The sequence below is a fragment of the Meleagris gallopavo genome, chromosome 2 (assembly GCF_905368555.1).
Source record: "Meleagris gallopavo chromosome 2, MGAL_WU_HG_1.1, whole genome shotgun sequence".
NCBI lineage: Eukaryota > Metazoa > Chordata > Aves > Galliformes > Phasianidae > Meleagris > Meleagris gallopavo.
The window spans coordinates 7,361,923-7,378,077 of NC_139405.1; the positions used below are offsets into that span (position 1 = coordinate 7,361,923).

At 40.5% G+C, this 16,155-nt stretch overlaps 1 long non-coding RNA gene across 2 annotated transcripts in view; it reads left to right on the top strand.

Moving 5' to 3' along the window:
- LOC104909504 (uncharacterized) overlaps window positions 1–15,943 on the top strand; it is a 20,735-nt gene extending 4,792 nt beyond the window's left edge. The window contains exons 4-5 of one of the 2 annotated variants that reach the window (XR_792372.4): window positions 14,126–14,294; window positions 15,191–15,943. This is a non-coding gene — a long non-coding RNA (uncharacterized LOC104909504). Of the gene's footprint in view, window positions 1–14,125; window positions 14,613–15,190 lie in introns of those variants that run through there. The other variant, XR_792371.4, reaches the window with a different exon arrangement.
- Window positions 15,944–16,155: the final 212 nt, after the last annotated feature.

Consider the following 16,155-nt stretch of genomic DNA (forward strand, 5'->3'; position numbering starts at 1 on the left):
TGACTTCACTGGAAGTTAGGGGCCATAGAGGGCTCTGTTGTAGAGAAAATCTGTCTTTTCAGCTTCTTATTTGAAGCACTTTCCTTTCTGACAGCCTCAAGTCATGCACTGAAACGTGCAGACAAGGCATCCTGAGCACTGAACACCTCACTCACAGTAAGCTCTCTGTGCTCTGGACTCTACTCCCCACTGCCCTAAAACATCTGTAGTTGTTTTGGTGCGTGCAGCATGTGCAAAGTAATCATAAATAGGAATTTTTCATTGTGCCATCAGTAACATTTTATGGATGCTTTGCAGAGCACCTGGATAACAACCACTGGCCATTCAGGCTTTTGGGAATCTGATCTGCAAAGACTTTGAGTTCTTTTCATACCAGCTGAAGTCAGTGAAACCACCTTCTGAAAACTGAGTTCCAGATATTACAGTCTAGCAGACAAAGCTGGCTTATCCCAAATTAAATGTCACTTCTGAGAGTGGAATTTAAGTGATTATGGCATAGTGGAAGTCTAAGACAGAGCCAAGGCCAGAATGTAAATGATCTGATGCCCAGCCCAATGCATTAACCACTGATTTTTGATTACTGTGAGGTTGGACACCGACTCTATAAGAAACAAATGCAGTTTTCAAAACTTACCCACAGCAAATGTAGAACCCTTTCTGCATTTCTTAATTCAGTTTGTATAGAATACTTTTACTTGAATGAATGGCTGAGGCAAGATGAGGTGTGAGCAGCAATTTCAGAGTGGAAAGTCCCACAGAAGCAGGATGTGAGGGCAGACAGGCAGGTGCTCAGTAAATAGGCCATGTGCACGGACACTGGGGAGATGAACTCCCAACTCCTGTGTTGCTTGGAACACAAAGGTTAGGAGATGGAAGCACCTGTGTCTTGGCTTCTAGTCAGTGGGATGCAGGAGAGCCTACTGTGCTTCTGTTTGGGGATAAGAACTTGATTAAAGGTATGCCGCCCAACTCAAGTTTCCTTGTGTTACATTGTGAGGAAAATCTCAAGGTCTCAGACTGGATAATGATGCAGAAATGCCCACTGACAGTGACCTCAATAGCCAGGCTCACGGAAAAAAAGTCTCAGATGTGAATGAAGAATGTGAGGCTGCAGTCTAATTGATTAGAAGCAAAGAACTCCCAGACATCTGAAGCGTGCAAGTCTGTCCTCTAATTTCTCAGTTTTGGCAGTTTTGTTGCCACTTGAAGGTAAAGCCAGTATTAATCACTGGGGGTGAAATGCAACCTTTCTCTCTTTGATCTTTCCTCCTTTAATCAACAGTTTCTAAGTGCAATAAGACATTTCAGATGTCAGCAATATATTTTTATCTGGCAATTGTTCAGTGCGTATCCTAAAATGGAGAGGTTGCATCTGTTGAAACACAGCGTGGTGCTTCTGGAGGAGGAAACCATCTCCTTTCTGGATTTGCACTGTTCATTGGTTTGACAACTTTGGATATCCATGGAAATAGAACTGTTCCTAAGATGAATCCTACACATTGCACGTTTGCTCTGCTTCCTGTAACTCATGTAAATATTGGTGACTGATTATTCTCGAAGAAACATCCTTTCTGTGTGGAGTTAGCTTTGCAAGCAAAAGAACATCAGAAGCAGCACCCTGACCAGGTCACTAGCCAGCCAGGAGTGAGCAGGGATTGCAGGCAGGAGGTGGCAGCCTCGAGTAGCAATGAGCTGCTATCGCTGCTCAGTTATGCTCAGACCTGAACACTAATAGGAGCAGGGTACAAATAGCTTGGGCTCTGGGTCATTGCTTTAAGCACTGCAGCTTGAAGATGGAAACCTAACTTTGTCCCTCGTGCCCAGTAATTAAAAATGTAGCTAAGTTGCTATATAGTTGCAGTGTTGGAGTTGTATGGGTTTTCTCAGAATTTTTAATATTTTGTTCAATATCTTCAGAGGGGAAGAATGTAGCACTCTTTATTTAATCTGTCGCATTCTTATCTGGCTTTGTTTCTTCTTCTGTGGAAAATTATGTTGCAGACGAGAATAAGACCCCCCAAAATACTGTACTGTTTTGATTGTGTGTCTAATTCTCAAGCCCCATCTTGGAAAGTTGATGGTCCTCCATGGCCTGGCTATAGCCCACAAGAAGATCTATAAGGGAATTTTGCCTCCCTCGTGAGCTACAACGAAGTAATGGCAAATGAACCTGCTTTGATTAAAAATGTCACTGACTGAAATGTTCTAATCAACAAAACCTTGCAATTATCCTCTCTCAGCGGAGAGGGGAACTTGATGACATCATTGTTTTTTCCCTGTGAAAATGCTTAGTTGGAAAAAGACAAAAAAAGATTCAGTGAATCACATGCAACATCCTACTTGGAATCTTTGAGCAATCCCAAAGAGTGCCATTCACTGCAACAATCAGAATGTAAGCCAAGAGAGTTCTGCAGCATTGCTTTTTGCCCACTGGGTGGGTATTCATGGTATAAATTTTCCTTGTTCATTTTATTGTAAAATCTGCTTATCCCTTGATTGTGTTTTCCTGGAGTCCCGCATTTTAAAAAAAAACATATTTTGGACCAGATGTCAGCTTACTTTTTTTTTTTTTTTTCCTTTTTTCCTTCTGATGCACATGAAAACTCTTTCTTTAAAAGTTTACATCTAGCAAATGTTACATCTGGCATCCTTCAGATGGAATCCTTTGGTTAAACTGTGTGTGCACAAATCTGTTCCCCACAGAGACAGTGGTCTACCTGGGCAGATATAAATGCAAGACTGGGTTTTCTGTAATAGTCCAATCCTGGTAGACACAGAAGACATTGTCGTGAATGGTTTTGTTTAATCTTTTCATTAAACAAACATTTTCCTAAGTTTGCATAAGCAGTCACCCAGCTGTGACTTCCACACAGCCTCAGTAACTGGGAGGGTGTGGTGATTAAATTTCCTCAGAGACTTTCCTTCCTTCTGACTACCAGAGTAATTCATTCCTCAGCTAACATCATTTGTTTGCTTTGTTTCTTCAGCCTTCCTCTGCAGGAGATACCTTGGTGAGGTTAGCATTGGTCTTTCTAATGCAAAAGAGGGATGATTTGTTGAGCCAGATTCCCCTAAAGAAAGAAGGCTTATGTGCATAGATTCTGTCTGGCCCAACACCCAGCTTTAGAACATGGAATCCCATTGGCCAATTCACTTCAATATGAAAAAGAGAAGACTCCAGTTTTCTGCCATTCGAGCAATTTTATTAAAGGAGATGGCTGGGAGCAGGAAAGAGAGAATGGCTTTTTTTTTTCCTTTCGAATATATGTGATTTTTCAGATATCAAAATGATTTATTTATAGTCAAAATGGGCATCTGTGTTTGTGTTTATTTTTTAAGTAAGGCCACTGAAACTGTGCAAGGATGTGCACACCTTATTTCATGGAGATGAGCAGCGCTGTCAGGACTCTCAGCTGAAGGGCTGAGCCTAACAGCTGTCGTGTGTAAGTGTTTGAACTGTTTAATTTTCACTCCTTCACAGCCATATCACTGGAACAGGGAAATGTGCCAAAAAATGTTTTGCTCAATGAAAAAGTGCAACAAATTTGAGCCTTATCAAGTCTGTGCTGCTGGAGAAACATGCTTTCCTTTTTTAAAGTGTTTGGAATCCTACAACTTCATTTCTATTTCTTGTTTTTCTTAACATAACAGTAGCAGCAGCACTGGCTTGTGTAGAATGTCAACAGAAGTTTTGTTTCAGGTCCAGATGTGCAGAGGAAGAAGACTTTCCTTCCACAGCCCCGTGGGTCCTTCTAGCTGTTACATACTGACCTGTCACAGAGGGGGTTCTGTGAGTTCTCCCTAAGTCACATTAAGCACAATTAGGTAGATTTTATTAAGCAGCTAAAATTCCTGTTCTGACATATGGCATCTGGTTTTGCATCACTTGAATTAGCACAAACTGTTCTCTTAGCACACCTGAAGAGTGTTAATCCTGTTAACTGGTATGACTAGATGTAAAAGAAATCATCTGTATGTGACCTGAAGCCCTGTTGCCAATGCACAGTCATATAGCATTGTGGATGTGGTACTGCCTGTACAAAAGAGTGGTTAATTCTATTTGCAGGGCTTGACTATCCAAGCTCTATGAACAGAAAGAAAAGGGCTGACTCATATACAAGCCAACGTCAATGAGCAGAATCACATTTTAAATAAGGCCACTTAAGCAAGTGGTTTCTTATACTGAGAATAATTGCAGATAGATTGAAATGGTGTGTTTAAAATACTACTTTGTGGTTGGGGGCACTAAGGAATCTATTCCAAGTGTGGAAAAAAGTCTTTACCACATATCCTCTAGAGGTTCTAAGAAGGGATGGTTGGAGTGTAAGGGATAATCTTGAGCTGTGAATGGCACAAGCAGACATTTAGGGAACCCTGGCCCTCTGTGTGGTAGGAAAGTCTAAGGGAAATGAGCCAGTACATCCGTGAGCAATGGAATCAGCAAAGCCTGGTTTCTGATGGGTTTGTGTCCCATTCTGGGCTCTTTCACATCTAATCTGCTGCAAGATCTGATCCAAATTTTCCCTTGGCCTGGATGGTCTTTGTGTCTGTCCTAGGACATCATCTAGCGAACAGGGATTTGGTACATCCTTTCCCATGCCTGGAGGTGCTGTTTGGATCTCTTCATCCCAATTGGCTGCCTGTGTCTGATAAACTTGCAACAAATTTGTATTTTGAATTTTTATTTTGCTTACAAATTTATTTGAAAAGCACACACTGGATTCAAAAGTTATTTAAAGGGGAAGTGAAAACAGCAAAATATGCCCTCATACACAAAATAGAATCGCATAGGCCTTTTGCCTTAAGAAATCAAAACAGTTAGAGAAGGCACTTTCCCCGAATACGGTGATTTCCAGCAGTGGTGATGTCATTTCAGATGAGGGGGAGATGGAGAGAGGAGAGGGTTTGGAATAGAAAGGGTGAATGGAAGCATGATTAAAACCTGCTTTCACTTTGTGACCTTTGAAGTTGTCCTATACAGAGCTGGCATACAATTTTACAGCACTGTACACTTGTGGTAGGTTCATTTGTTAATTTTGATATATTTTTTTATTTTGCAACTCAATTATTTACTGGGTGAGAAAATGTATAGTTAAAATCCCAGATTTAGTCTAAATGTATGTACAGATTATTTTTTTTAAATTGACTGTTTGTTATGCTGGCATTGCTGGTATGATTTGTTTTGTTTAACCTGTTTGTCATTCCAAAGTAATATATATTTTCTTTTCTAAGAGGAAGTTGCACTGGTATGTATGGGAAAACAAAATCCAATACAAGTCCATGAAACAATCTACCCAAGCATGTATCTAGATCCATTTTAATAGGCACATTTTGTAAACTGGAGAGATTTTCTGTAGTTCTTATCAACATTTTTATCAAATCTTCATTCCAGTAGGTCAGAACTCTATTGTTTTGCTGATGCTATGGCTGACTCGAAAAATAACTTTCCTTTTATTTGAGAACCTGTAGCCGAAATGTGTGGTAGAGCTAGTCTACTCTTTCGTCCAAGGAAGAAAAGAAATGCCCTGATGGAAATAGAAAGGGGAAACTATTGGAAGAGATTTTTAAAACAAACAGCTGAATGTTTTTCCCCTCTACCTTTGAATCTCTTTTATATAATTTCTTACATCATTCTGTGAAATAGATTTCCGTGTTCAGTTCATTATCCAATCATTACTTTTCTGATTGTGATAGCCAGTCAGCTACAGGGTGCAAGCCCTTCTTTCAACAGTTGCAATTGATAGTATTGAACAATACTGAGGTAGATAGACTAGAATTCCCCTCTTTAAGGAATTCAGGACGTTGTGAAAGCCACAAAGTGACTCCTTCACAACATTGATACGGATGGCATGACTGGTGTTTTCAGCTGACTCTTGTCTGAGAGTGTTTGCAGGGTTATAAACCAGCAGTATCCTGCCTGTTTGGTCTGTGTTTGCATTGGCTTAGCCAACATCAGAACCTGCTTCAGGGATAACAAAGGTAGCAGAGGTGGGGCTCTTTTGGACTTGTTAGGCCATTTTCGTGCAGTGGATGTAATGTTTGTTAGCAGATTAGAACTGAAGCTTGGGTATCATAAATGAGTTGGCCATGAGCCCACAGGGTGCCCTTGTGGACAAGAAGGCCAGTGGTATCCTGGGGTGCATTCAAAAGAGTGTAGCCAGGCTCTTCTTGGTGGTGTGTAGCAATAGAGCAAGGAGTAATGGCATAAAACTTGAACATAGGAAGTTCTGTACAAACTTGTGGAAGAACTTCTTTGTGGTAAGGATGACTGAGCACTGGAACAGGTTGCCCAGAGAGTTTGTGGAGTCTCTTTCTATGGAGATATTTAAGACCTATCCGGACGCCAACCTTTGTGACCTATTTAGGGGACCTGCCTTAGCAGGGGGTTGGACTCAATGATCTCTTGAGGTCGGTTCCAACCCCTGTGGTTCTGTGAATCTGTGAGTTTGTGGGGTATGTACAGTAAAGAAGACCTGTCTTCCAGAGAACTCCAATTTAGTTACAAGTTCTCAAAGGCAAATCCTTACATTTAGCTGAAAGGTATTCTCCTTCCTTTACAGCGTATGAAAAAGGCCTCACAGTTTATTTCTGAAGTGAGAGGAGGGAGTAGCAGCCTGTACTTCTGCCTTTCCCATACAGAAACGTTCAACTGATACCAGCGGGTAGATGCTGCACCACAGAGCTGAAAAATATAGAATGACTGAATCGTTAAAAGAAAAGTCCTTATTCCCAACTAATAATCCTTCATGAGGGTTCATATTTTGTAATTTAATAAATATAAAATATTATTTCTTATTCAAAATAAGAACCTGTCAGGTTACACTCTTGTAATTGCACTGCTTTATACTTGCAGTATTCTCTCAGTAAGGACCAGAAGTTTTTCTATATAAAAACAAGCTTGGGAAGAAAAGAGAATATAATTTGAGACCTCCTTTAAATATCATGAGGATTAAATGCCCCTTTTCTGTTTATAGTAACACTTTCTATAGTGTGTGAATGAGCATTTTGGGGTATTTGTTCTTAGCACAGTGACTGAACAAAATGGTCCTCTTGATTCTGTGAACAGAAGAAGTCTTTTTTTGTGTGTAACCTTGGCAGCAGACATAAGCATGCTCATGGATGAAGGAAAGACAAATGATTATGGAAGCTGGAGACTGGGAGAGGACTTAGGAGTTGTATCACAACGTGTTTATTCTACCCTTAACATTCTTCCCTTGATGCTAAGTATATTAGAAGCGTTGTCTGGATCATGGAAAAGAAGATTTATTCACAAAAGCCACACAGTGTGATCCTGGTGCCCCAGAGCACAGACCACATCCATATCAGTCACAGTGTTCTTCTTACCATCCTCAGTTTAAGTCCCACCATCTCAGATCACTTTTCCAGTACGGCATTCCTTGTGTCCCCCTGTAGATCAAGCCAAAAATAAGCTTTTATACCACTACAGCAAGCCAGGCAAGGGACTGCCAGCTTAGCAATGCCTTGAACATCACCACATGGGACTTGTAGTGGCAAAGTGGTACTTAACAACTCTATTTTCGTAGTACTTTGCTGCATCTCTTTGGGTCATTCATATATAATAAAATATTCACACTGTTGGAGATGGGATTCTGAGCTCAGCAGCCTTTCATTGTGACCAATTATAGTGTCCATATGTAGATGCAACAGTTATTTTAGGTAAGTCTGTTCTGCAGTGTAGACATTGGTGAGTCCATTGTTATGAAGGAAACAGAATGATAGAACATTTAGTTGATTAATTAAACTATATTCAAAATGCAGTCAGATCAGGGTGGGAATGAAGTTAGTAAGGAAAAATGGTGTACCTTTCAAAAAGTACAAAGAATGTTGTCAGTTTAACATAATAAGTGGTGCTCGAGAGTATTTCACAGATCTCACTGATGAATATCTAAGAAAATCTGAAAGTTAAAGCACACACACAGGACAATTTCTCATTTCATTTGCATTTCTTTCCTCCTCCCCATATTTTCTCTCCTTAAAGCTGGCCAAGCCACACCTCTAGGTATTTTTACTCTTTGCTCTCATGCCCTGAAATATAACCTCATCATACCAGACCAGTATGTGACAGTCATTTAGCAATACCTCTCCAAAATCTGAGGATGTTAACAGAGTAAGCAAAAAGCACGTAGTGTAACTTCTGGAAGCCAGGCTAAAAATTTAGTGCCAACACAGGGGACATCTGTTTTTTTTCTGGTCAAAATGAATAGACTGAATTACTGAGACAATAAAGATGGAATCTCGTGATGGCATTGTACACTGCTTTGCTTTTCATTTTGAAGAGACCTCATAAGTAATGGACAAAATCAAATGAATCACCCCGTATATTTCAGCCATCTTGTCTCAGCAAATGGTCACTAGTCAAGAAGGAGAAGCAGGAACTTCAGACAATGATTTGTTCCATTTATCTTAGATGCTCATTTCAGGATAGAGGAACTCATCCTCAGAAGGAGGAAGACATACCATCTCGTATGTGCAGCTGTCTTGCTTAGCTTCTAAATGAATACTACTCTAACTAGCATACCTAACCTGGTTTTGCTACTGGAATCAGATGGAAATACAGTCAATATTTGCAAATGCAAAGCTCTACGGAAATTGAATTCATCCTTCTATATTTCACCCTGCTTCACAGAGAGGCAAAGGAGGCTTTTTTTTCACCTACCCCTAAGAACAAAGTGCTGATTTGGCTCTATGGTTCTTGGAAACTGTCTTTGCTCTGCTATTTCCTGTTATTTTCTCAAGCTGTGTATTTTAGATGTGAATGAGGACCAACCCCGAATCTCTTTTTGCTTGTAGCAGTATGACATGATGCCTTGGACAGATGTAGATGGGTGTTTCTTGCCAGTAAAAAAAAAGGAATGGAAAATGAAAGCACAGCAGAAAGTGTTCTCAGTTTAGTTCTGAGGATTCACTCCTCACTGCCTATGGTAAACCATGGCAACACCTTCAGTAGTGCTGACCTTACCTGACATGTTCTGACACCAATTCCCATCCCCTGGTAAGACCTTTGGCACTTTGCATAACTGTTATTTGTTTCATCCTCAGACACACGTTACACTGGCAGACCAAGGCAGCGAGTGCTTGCTTTGGTAGCATTGGCAGGGGCTCTGAGCATCTCTTTTCACAGCTCTTTGCTGCAGCCTGACATTGTGAAGCTGCCTACAGGCCAGGCAGTGCTGCAGGACAGGCAGACACTTCCAAACAGCATTCCTGGCAGCATGAACAGACAATTAAATTTAAAGATGAGGCGCTGCCACCATTCATTTGAAGGACTGTAGTGCTTCAGTATATTGCTAGTGTTTGTTGGCATATGTAATTTATAGGATTTGGTTTGTGTGTGTGGGAAGAGGAAATATATCACGGTGATCTGACACCTCATCTGTGTCAGTGGCCTTATTTCGTACCTTTTTGCATGCCAAATAGAATGAAGTGCTCTCAGAATCTGTAGATGACCTGGCAGGAGTTGAATGAGTGTCCTTAAAACCATTTGTACTGGTGTACCTTTGTGCTTTCTGTTTTGTGACCTTGGTAGATTAGTGATTGGGAAAGTTGCTCACATGCCATCTGCACCTGCTACTTTTGCCGTGCAGCAATAGGTCATTTCCTTCCCAAACATGACTGGCTTCTGATACCAGTGGGAAATTGGCAGCTCTTCTATGAAAGCTGTAGATTCCAGTTTCTTCTTTTGGCTTTTCACTGAGATAGGAAAGGAGTTGTTATGGTTATGTCCCCAGTGCTCTGTGTCAGAGCTTTCTTTCCTACATAACTGCTTTTTCAATCATTAACTACAATCTATATATGGAATCATATCTTGTACTGTATAATACTATATTACCCTGAGATCTTTTTTTGCCAATATTGCGGTCTTAATTCTAAACAAAGCTGCACAACCTACAGTGAACATGTTTCCCTTCTGTCTCATGGCCTTTCTTTCTCATTTCTGTGAGAAGAAGAGTGCAGAATAAAATTGCTAAATTGACTTCCATGGTCTGGCTAAAGAAACAACGTAGCAGGACCTTTCTACTTATATCTCTGTCATAACGAAAAGATGAGGTGTAGGAGTGTTCATTACTCTTCTAATTCTTTTCTCCAGAGAGGATGGAAGCTGTTGCAATTCTTCCTTATGAGGTATCCTTAAAATCAACAGGTAAGGAATCACTGTGTTGAGCAGCATGCAGGCAATCCCTCCCATCTCCAGCCTCAAGGATCACCTCTGCAAAGAGCTGGAAAGGAGCTGTGCAGCTGGCAGGGAGTAACAGGAGGTGCTGAATTTAGTTTCTACTCTTAACAGCTGCATTGGCTTTACGTGTGGTTCAAAGATTTGCTCTCTCTGAAAGTTAGGGTAAGTTGTTTGTGGCATGAATGTGTGCCTTAAAACAAACGTGCAGTCTTTTTCTTCCTGTCAGCAACTGGAGACGGTGATAGGACCACGTGTTTTTGCCCATGCTTTCATGTGGCCTTGTTAATGAAACAGGTAATCCTATTTGTCTTAAAATCAAGGCAAGCATCTCTTGTGTTCTGTCCATCTGTTCCAGACACTAACAGCACGCTCATCACCATGGTATTGGAACAGTCTGGTACACAAATAGCAATCAGCAGCTATTAGTATAATATTATTACTAGATCCATAAAGCTAATACTGGCAGAGATAGGAGGTGTCGCACGTTGTGAGCTAGTTTCTCAGCAGATGTACTGTGTTCTGCCAGAATGTGATAATCTTCTGTATAAAAATCAGTAGATGGATGCAATTTTTAATTATTTCATGCAAGCAGCATAAATTGTCCATATAATACAAGTCAACAATGTCTTTTTACAATCAGTAATTAGCAATCCATTGCTGTCTTGTAGTAAAACAGCATTTTTTAGAAAGCTAACTGTATAAACAGAAGGAGGAATGTTTGTTTGTGAGGGTGGGTAGTGATAGGACAAGGGAGAATGGTTTTAAACCAAGAAGGGGAGGATTAGGTTAGATATTAGGAGGAAGTTTTTCACAAAGAGGGTGGTGATGCACTGGAACAGGTTGCCCAAGGAGGTTGTGGATGCCCCATCCCTGGAGGCATTCAAGGCCAGGCTGGATGTGGCTCTGGGCAGCCTGGTCTGCTGGTTGGTGACCCTGCATATAGCAGGGGGGTTGAAACCAGATGATCATTGTGGTCCTTTTCAACCCAGGCTGTTCTATGATTCTATGACATGATTCTAAGTTCTGGTTTTTTTTCAACATTCATTAAATCAAACACTGAAAGCTCCTTTTCTCCATTCTTCTAACCCCCAGTCACTGATGCAGACTGATACAGGAGCAAATCTTTGTGTGCAGGAGGTCACTCATCCCAAATGTCCAGCATGTGAGACAAGGTGTACTCAGTTGGAGTAGTGTAGTGTTGGAGAGGTGGCATGTCGCTGCAGCTTGCCAGATAACTGTCGTGCTGTGTCTGCACACACTCCCAATGCTTTCTGAAAGGAGTGAAAGTAGTTTTCTGCTTTGCTGGCCCACAGAAGGAACACAGATCTTTCAGATCAACATTTTCAGACCTCAGACCTCAAACCTTTCAGATTACAAGGGAAGCAGATTGCAAATCCCTCCAAAAGGTCCTGAGTGTCCTTACACCCCTTCACAAATCTAATTTACACACATTCAAAAGTCCAACTTCAGGTGTTTCCTTTTCATTTGGTCGTTTTTCCTATGATATAAAATTTGTTTTGGAGCTGAACAGCCACACTTTTTCAATCTCTGGTATACAAATTGCTAGTTAAAAGAAGTGGATTCCTCTCAGGCGGCATATTTTTGCAGATCTGGTTCAATGAATAGCTCATATATATATATATATATACACATACATATATATAAAGCTTTCTTTCCTTTCTTAGTCAGAATATATTCCTGGGAGACCTATTTTGCAAGCTCGTCTACTGAGACTTCTGCAGAGCAGAAAGCAGACAGAGCCTTTGCAGATTCCATCTTCACAGTTGCCGTGTTGAAAGCATGAAGCAAAAGTGAAACCAAGCTATTACAGTTCTTAGTTTTCATAAACAGCTTTTCCTTGCTTTGCTCTTCAGCAAATCCCTGCTGAGCTAACATTTCTGTTAGCATGAAGTGTCCATACATGCTCTGCTGTAATGAGAGTGAGCATCTTTGAGCTGGTTGTGATTGTGTTGAAAGAAACAGATCATCATTGTGTGTCAGTCCTTACTCTTCCACTGAACATGAAACTTCCTTGGTTGTGCTGTTGGTTCAGTCTCCAGTCTCCATTTTCATTTCAATAGCAGTTTTTTGTTTTCTTTTTATCTCACTTACAGAATTCTGCATGTATAATAAACAGATGAGAAAGGTAAATGGCTCACTAATAATAGTGCTGCCAAACAGCTGTGTATGTGTGGAGCTCAGCTGAAATGGACAGGGAGACAAGTAGGAACTGTGTTATAAAAACACAGGATCACCTCTGCCTTCCACACAGCTTTTGGCTCAGCTGTGGGAAGGAGTCCAAAGTTCTGGGTGACATTCATACATGCTAGATACAGGGGAGGCCATAGGGCAGTATTTTTATCCTGTTATTCACTTTTATCAATCTCAGTTATTAAACAAGTGGTGCAAATTAGCATTAACCTTGACTTAAACATCTAAGAGCTATTTCCCATTAGGCTAAATATGTATATCCCACTGTGTTTCTTGCAGGGTTTGTGTCCCATGGGTGCATGCCATACTGCCCCACTGGGATACCATGCAGTGAGTAGGAAAAGAAATGTGTTTGAACTTGGCATAACTGCAATAAACATATCGTTACAGCTGGAACTTTCTTGGATTGCTCTTTTCTCTCTTGCTGTCATAGGCCAATATTTTGGTTCTCTGCTGTCAATTGCTTAGGAGCAATGTTATTGAGGAGTCACTTCTGCCTCAGTTTTGTGCATTTATTGAGACTAAAAAAACTATAGCTGAACTAAGTGCTGTAACCACAGCTCACTTTATGTAGCTCTTTTTGCCATGGACATGACTGCCCACCAAAGAAAATGAAGATGCATCACTTTGATTTTTTTTTAAAGGTCTTGTTTTTTCCATGAACAGAGAGCAGTTACAAAGGTCTGTGCCTTATCTTCTCCTCTGACTGCAGTGTGTGTTGCAATACGATATACTGCCACTGCAGTTCTCCCTTGCTTTCTTCGTTTTAGATAGGCTGCATCCTCCTGAGCAGTCTTTTATGTTTATGATATGAAGCTTAACAGATGTAGCCATGAAATATTATTATTTTGCATTACTTTGCACAATTTTGAATGACACCTCGAGACAGGAGTTGGGGGAGAACCATGGCCTCATAGACGTGTAGAAATGTGTGCATCCCCACACTGAGTCAGGGGTCACTACATCTGGCAAGTGTCACATTAGTGCAGGGGCTTGCACTAGAAAAGAGCAGGTGGCACGCTTTCAATTAATGAAGGATGCTGGGGTCTCTGATAATGTTAATTATGTGTTGATGGAGAGAACAGTAGTCCACTGCTCCTTCCAAACTCTACTCTTAGAACTGACAGCAACTAAAAATCAGCTCAGTGGAAGCTGTTGCCCTTTTCCCCATGTGCTGTATCTCTTCCATGTGGATAGCCAATAGCAAAGCAAGTGTGGCTGTTCTGATTTTCTGTTCAAATGCTATCTCAGATAATAAACCCGAGTGACCTTCTGACCCACTCAACTTTGTGATGCTCCTTATTTAGTGATGATTTTACCACATCTTCTGAAACATTAGCAAGTTTTGTATTTGGACACTGAACACTAGCCATGGAATGAATATGAAATGGGACAGTATTGTGCTAGATAGCAGCTGAATCTGAATAATCTCATGTGTTCAAAATGTGACCTGTTTTCTCCACAGTACAGAAAGAATCTCATTAGTTAATGAACACAGGCAGTGTGTGCAGGAACTGGTTGTGTTTAATTGTTTATTACTTCATCTTTAAATAGCTATAAATAATTTTAGTTCCTGATTTTGGACAACAATCTTTCTATTATTTTTCACCATTGTCACCAGTGGAATGTAAATGTTTTCTTTTTTTTTTTCTTTAATCCTTAGTGGCTAATAGCTCCTGAAATTATATATCTGTTCTGTCTCCTTTTGTTTGCTTTTAGGGAGAAACTGGAGCTGCCTCATCAGTGCCATTTCCATGTTGTCTGATCTCAGGAGAAGGACAGCATGGATGAATTTGTGCAACAACCCTACCAGCCATAGAAGATTATATCTTATGAGAAAATCCACTGGTGCCTTGTAAGCTACACTGGCCATTCCTCACCCACAGTGGTAAGCAGTCTTTTGAGATCTGCAAGAATCTTTTTGGTATACCTGGAAACTAGTCTAATTATTTAGATTTCTAAAGACAGAATTTAGAATCCACCTTCTGTGGACTAAAGAATCTGTTTAGTGCTTGTTTCTTGTCTTGGCTGTTCCATGATAGTGAGCTTTACCACTTGAATTCACTGATTGAAGTTTTAAGCTGAATGCAGCCTCTACTTATTTTATTTCTTTTTTCAAAATCTGTTACCAAAATTCAGAGTATCTTGCAGTTCAAAAACTGTTCTTTGCTTCATCAAAGATTTTATTAAACTGATCTATACCATCCTCCTCACAGTGGTGCATATTCTTGTATGATACAGAAAATAGGAATTACGAGATTTGGTCTGAAATAATAGGGATGATACTTAATCCTCAACTGCCATCTGAAGGAATTGGAGTAAAGGCTGTCAATTACAGATCTGTAAGCTAGCTTTACAGATGTGCTGTGTTCGGATGAAGGCATTTGGTTCTTAACAGACACAGAGCCCAAGCTTTCTCACTGCGTTTCTGTTACATGTAAGGATTAATGCTGAATAACAATGATAACAGATGAATCCCATCTGGTTTTCTGTTGTTTGTTAGTTCAATTCAGTGTATAACTACTCACAGTTTAGTCTGCCAGCCAAGGAAGGTATGCAATTATCAACAATACTGATAGGACAAACCTGTTATATAAGCGTATTTTCAGATCTCTCCAAATTCCATAATACTTAACAAAGTAAAACTCTTGAGGTAAAATGCACCTATTTACAGAATGATTCAGCATGAAGGAGAGCTGTGCTTTAGAGCTTTGGGTAGACGAAATGTCCTTGCTGGCTGATCCTATGCCTTCCATTTGATCTCTTTCCTATTGCCTCTTTTAGGCATGAAATACAGCAGGATACTTATAAGAAGTAGAAACAAGAAAAACACAGAGTTGTAAGGAAGATTTTTATGTTTGGAAGACTGTGGGGGCCCAAGCACGGCATGCACTGTGTTTGGGGGTGGGAAGGGTCTCGTTAGTGTGGCACCTTTGAGCTGTAACTTATTTCTCCAACTGTGTATCCAATCATTGGCATGGCAGGAGTCCAAAATAATCCTGTTTGGAGAGAGGAAAGTGCCTGTGGAGCTGGGCTGAAGTTGTTTGTCCTTTCCTTGTGAAGATATGCATAGTGTGGGAGGTGGTTCCTCCTTCCTCCCTGCATCTTTAGCCACTGTGAAAACTGATAATTCCATGAGACAGTCAACTATGCAACTGCAGATCCACATATAATCACAGAAGTCTGAGATGCTCTCTCCCAACACACAACTAAGCAGTACACAGACATGCAAGCAGCTTCACAAACTTGCTAACAGATGCTCCATACCAAGTTAAATGAAGTTAGTTAGTGATGGGTGAGCAGGGAGAATGATGGCCCAAAAAGCTGATACTGAAGAAAAAGGATGAGGCAGTGGAAGATAAAAGGAAGTACAGAAGCTGATTTGATTTGCCACTGTTTGCTAGAAATGTATCCTTTTGCCCACTTCTAGATGCCATACAGATGTATAAAAAAATTGCAGCCTGTCAGTCTAACCAGGTAAAGCTCTCCTCCAGTGCCCTGACATCAAAACTCAATAAAACAACTTTTGGTATTAAATCAGTGTGAATGTTAAATAACATCTGTGCCAAGCAGGGAGATGCCAGCCCTGTTGGATGAATACATGCCAGAGCATTTAGATGATAACTGGTGTGATGAATTAAACTCTTATCCAAATAGATACCTAGGCAAAGAGCACAGCGACCAAATTCCATCGTGCACTACCTTGTTATCTCCACTGGGTTGCAAAATGGTTGATTCAGAGGCAGAAG